Source organism: Canis aureus, chromosome X (assembly GCF_053574225.1).
Source record: "Canis aureus isolate CA01 chromosome X, VMU_Caureus_v.1.0, whole genome shotgun sequence".
Classification (NCBI taxonomy): domain Eukaryota; kingdom Metazoa; phylum Chordata; class Mammalia; order Carnivora; family Canidae; genus Canis; species Canis aureus.
The window spans coordinates 94,906,334-94,911,992 of record NC_135649.1 but is presented as its reverse complement, the minus strand read 5'-3'; the positions used below and the strand labels follow the sequence as shown (position 1 = coordinate 94,911,992).

The following is a 5,659-nucleotide window of genomic DNA, read 5'->3' as shown; positions in this document are numbered from 1 at the left end:
GTCTCTCATGAATAAAAAAAAAAAGACAACTGAGTCATAAAGGCAATATCATTTGGCAGATTATTAATGAGCCTTTCCTCATTAATTGTTTGTCATTCAAGAAATCATAACTTAAGGGCACTACCTGTATAAGCAAAAGTGAAATGTTCAATAATCTTTCTTACCTAAGGAATACATCCCAATCCATTCATTCATATTGAAATAAATGAGGTTTAGAATTCATTTTGGCAGAAAGCTACTAAGTATCAGATATTCCCTAAGAATTTGAAATTCCCTAAATAGGGACCTTAAGTATTCAGAGATGTTTTTGGAAAATGGCAAAAGTCTTCAGAAAATGAGTCAAAAGGACATTGTTTATTTTTCATGCATAAGCAAGAATTAAAGAATAAAAGCTCAAAGGGAAGATAACAAATATGAATAATACACAGGAAGCACTTTACAAAAAACTTCTGCATTTTTAAGTTGTGTTTTTCACTGAGTTTTAATATTTGCTGGTACAAGTAATTACATTTTTATGAAAGAGGAAAACATCAAATAAGCCATTTAAAATGTGGAAGAAAAGTTTAGAAAATTCAAAAATGAGAGTAAATTGGTTATTCATGTCAAATTATGAAGAATAATGATCACATTAAATATAAGCTTGTCTTATTAACACTGGGTTAATATCACAGTAAGGTATGGAATAATAGGAAAAATTTAAAAATCTGTTTTTTCCTTAACAACTTTAGAAAAACATACATAAGTGTTTAGTAAAACAAAATACCTACAACTTCAACTAAGACATTCTGGATTTTTAGGTTGTGGAAACAAATAAAGGAAATCTCATCTAAAGGGAGTTGGAGGGCAGCCCGGGTTGCTCAGCGGTTTAGCGCCGCCTTTAGCCCAGGGCCTGATCCTGGAGACCTGGGATTGAGTCCCACGTCAGGCTCCCTGCCTGGAGCCTGCTTCTCCCTCTGCCTGTGTCTCTGCCTCTGTGTGTGTCTCATGAATAAATAAATAAAATCTTTTATAAGTAAGTAAGTAAATAAATAAATAAAATGAAGTTGGAAAGACCTGAACACTTCTAAACTGCCCCTCCCAATTTCCTTCTTTTTCCTTCTAAAAGAAACAGTTTAAATACATATTCAACATCAACACCCACTCATTTTTTTAATTTGGAATTAATAATGAGACTAAGGTTTTTAATAGGCCTCTAAATCTTGTAATTCATATTTTTGAGCCCCTACTATGTGAAATTTAGCATCAAACAAGTTAAACAGTCTTTGTCTTTTAAAGGAGCTCATCGTGATGGTCCAGCCAAACTTTCCAAACTACCTAGAGAAAAAATCAGTTCAAAATGTCACTCTCTGCTTTTACAAGATAGGTACTTGAGCATATTACATACTGTCTAATTCACTTTTTCTTTACCTGTAAAATATGAATCATAAGATAAAAATTAACTCAGAGTGTATCTGTAATGAGACCATACAGAATTAATAGCCCAGAGACAGATTAATATTGACTTTGGATTAATAGATAATATTGATTCTGGATTGATACATTACTTTTCATTACTCCTCATTAAATGATTTCTTTATACATATGCATGCACACACACATACATGTACATACATATACGCATATATACACACACACATATATATATACATGTATACACAATTTATTAGCACTTCAATGCAAAAAAATGAAAATATGAGTTTGCAGAACAAGCTTTTATGTTAGCACTAAAAAAATACCCAGCATAGGGCACCTGGGTGGCTCAGTCAGTTAAGTGTCTGCCTTTGGCTCAGATCATGATCCCAGGATCCTAAGAACGAGTGCCATATTGGGCTCCCTGCTCAGCAGAGAGTCTGCTCCTCCCTCTGCCCCTCCTCCCTGCTCAGGAGCTCTCTCTCTCTCATGCTCTCTCTCAAATAAATAAAATCTTAAAAAAAATACCCAGCATATACTAGGTGCTCACTAGAAATATACTGAATGAATAAGAGTTAATCACTGACACTGTGCCAAAATTTATTGTCTAATGATTAGTTCTGTAACATTTTTAAATGATGAATGGAAGTGAAAGTCAGAGTTTTCACATCTATGGCACCGCCATAAGTTTTATGTGTTGACTCTGCACTTACTATGAATAATGCTGTGATGGCTAATTTTACACGTTAACTTGACTGGGCCAGGAAGCACCCAGATATTCAGTCAAATATTATTCTGTGTATGCCTGTGAGAATGTTTATCCATGAAATAAACATTTAAAACAGTGGACTGAGTAAAGCAGATTGCCCTTCCTAATATGGGTAAGCCTCATGCAATCGTTTGAAGGCCTGACAAAAATGGAAGGCTGACTTACCACTAAGAACCTTTCCTGCTTGATTGGCTTTGACCTGGGACACCGGTTTTTTTTCCGTACTTTGACTTGAATTTTCTGGATTTCCAGCCTGCTGGTCTTTGAGCTCTCCCAGTTCTCAACTTTGCCAACTGCAGATTTTGAGTTGTCAGCCTCCAAAATCATGTGAGCAAACTCTTTATTTTTATACACATATAATATACATGTACATATACATGTATTATAATTAATATATATACATATACACACACTTTTAGATATATATGTGCACGTGTGTGTATATATATACATACCCTATTGGTTCTGTTTCTCTGTAGAACATTAATACAATGCAAACACTCACCACAAACATTTCAAAGAAACCTTTATCTTATAGTTCTGTATAAATATTTTTAAGAAACATGATCTGATTTGAAGTCTTCACATTCTATGCTTATATTTAGTTTTATATTCCTTATTTTAGAAAACCTGAATGCAATGCTTTTGTTGATATTTATGTATATTTCCTTTGTGGAAATTTGAAGTTCCAGCCCATGCTTCTTTATTGATTTCCCTTAGAAAAGTTGTTTTTTAAGTCTTAGGTTTCTTTTATTTCTCTTCTTCCCTAGGAGGTAATGATGAGGAATGAAATATTTGAGAAACACCATTATCACCCCCTTAGAAACCATTCAATAGTATTATTATTTTAAATATTTGAGGAGTATAATTATAGGGATAAATTATTAAATAATCTTGAGACATAATGAGAAAATGTTCTACAAAATCAAGATCTCCTCTATTTAAACAGAGTCTTATAATGAATTCTACAATGGAATCTCCCAAGAAAATTTTCGAAGTCTACAATTATATTAAAACTAAACACTGTTGTTAAGCAAATAAGGATTAAAATTTTCTCATTGAGAAATTGATCATGTAGTTCTTTTCCATCTGCAGTATGTGATTCTATCATTAAGGTCAACTTATCAAATAGGTGTTAGTCTATTTACAGAATCAACAATTAAATGCCTCTAAAACTGCCTAGGTAAGTTTACATCATGACATTTGGTATTTGATTCTTTGCTTTCATCAAAAACACTGATTACAAAATAGTGTCAATTTCCAAAGAGAAATAAAGAGACAAAAAAAAAAAGGTGCATTAACTGGAGTCATGGGATTAGCCCTTTTCTGAAAATAGGCATTTTATCCTTAGTTTATCTGAGAGTACTTCTTATAATAACCCTGTCACTCTTTGACCTTGAGAACAGAGACCACATTTGATTCTTCTGCATATCTCCAGAATCAAACACAGTGTCTGACACTTATGTGGAATATCTACATGGTTGTTGCATTAATGCACAAATAAATGAATTATAAATACCTAGGTTGGTTTTATGTCTTCCATTATAATATCCTTGAGTTCTAAGAATATATTGTCTTTTAAATTAAATTAAATTAAAAGGCAAAACTATAGAGACATAAAGTAGATTAGTGGTATGCAGGTCTGGGGAGTGACTGCTTATGGGGAGCCAATTTCATTTTGGATTGATGAAATGTGAAATTTGATTGTGGTGATGGTTGCACAACACCATGAATATACTAAAAACCTTGCAAATGCTCACTTTAGAAATGTGAGTTTTATAGTACACAAACTGTATCTTAATAGAGTTGTTTTATTCTCTTTTGGGGGGGAGGGGCGGGGAGAGAGAGAATCCTAAGCCGTCTACAAGCCCAGCACAGAGTCCGACCCCACAACCCTGAGATCACGAGCTGTGCTGAAATCAAGAGTTGGGTGCTTCACTGACTGAGCCACCCAGGCACCCCTAGAGTTGTTATTTTTAAAAAGGGCCTGAAGGCAGTCTGCACCAGGACCCCTGGGTGGTGCAGTGGAATTAGCGGGGGACTCGCTTTCATCTCAGGTCCCAATCCTAGGCTGGTGAGATGGATCCCCAGGTAGAGCCGGGCACTTAGCACAGAGCCTGCTTAAGACTCTCGCTCTGCTCCTCACCCCCCCACTCCCAACACTCTCTCGGTCTCTCAAATAAACAAAAAAATCTTTAAAAAAAAAAAAAAGAGACTCAGAACTGCCCTTGGCTTCCTGCCCCGCCCAGACTCAGATGGAACGTTGAAGCGGTGCCCTGCCGCGCCCCACGCCCCGCCCGCCGGCCACGCCCTCGCCCCACCCACCGGCCTCGCCCTCCCCACGCCCCTGCCACACCCTGTGCCCCGCCCCGCAGGCCACGCCCCTGCCTCGCCCCCCGCCGAGCACGCCCCGCCCCCTCACCTCGCCCCGCCCCTGCGTCGTGACCCCGCCCCCCCGCCTAACGGATTCCACCTCCCACCTCCACAACAACGGACTTTAAGGGACTTCCCTCCTGCTGCATCGCACCGCAGGCGACGCCCATCTCCCAGGTTCGCCAGAACTACCACCCCGACTGCGAGGCCGCCGTCGACAGCCGGATCAGCCTGGAGCTGTCCGCCTCCTACGTCTACCAGTCCATGGCCTTCTCCTTGGAGCGCGACGACGGGGCCCTGAGGAACTTGGCCCGCTTCTTCCAGCGCCAGGCCCGCGAGGAGACCCAGCACGCCGAGATGCTCGTGGAGCTGCAGAACCAGCGCGGGGGCCGCATCCGTCTGCGCGACGTCAAGAAGCCCGACCGCGACGCCTGGGAGAGCGGCCCGAGGGCCACGGAGTGCGCCCTGCACCTGGAGAAGCGCGTGAACCAGAGCCTGCCTGCTCGACCTGACCTGCACCGGCTGGCCACCGACCAGAACGACGCCCAGCTCTGCGACTTCCTGGACGCCCACTCCCTCCGTGAGCGAGCGAGCGAGCGAGGCAAGGCCATCCAAGAGCTCTGGGAGGCCACGGCACCAGCCTGCGCAGCGTGGGGGCCCCGGAAGCCGGCCTGGCTGAGTACCCGTTCGACAGGCTCACCCTGCGCCACAGCCACAAAGAGAACTGACCTGGCACGGACACCTCCCCCGGGCAGGGCCCAGGGCGACTTCCCCTGGGCGCCCCGCCCAGCGTGCATGTTGCAGTATTGCCTTGGCAGAACCTTCAGGTTTTTTTCTTCCAGTTCTGCCATAAATTATAAATAAATAAATAAATAAATAAATAAATAAATAAATAAATAAATAAAGTTGTTTGGTTTCAATAAAGTTATTTGGTTCAAAACTTTAAAAAGGTCTCTGGTTGATTCCCGTGCAAACCCTTCACCTTTTAAGTTTTACAACAGGTATTCAGGAGTCTCTCCACCCACCTCTGCCCCATCTGTATGCAGCTCGGGATCTCTGAAGATGGAGAGGAAAGGTACTCCATGGAACCTGGAAAACACAAATCAA

General features: G+C 41.0%; 1 pseudogene; it reads left to right on the top strand.

The window, feature by feature from the left end:
• The first annotated feature begins 4,642 nt into the window (after positions 1-4,642).
• On the top strand, positions 4,643-5,457 carry LOC144308945 (ferritin heavy chain pseudogene; annotated as a pseudogene).
• Positions 5,458-5,659: the final 202 nt, after the last annotated feature.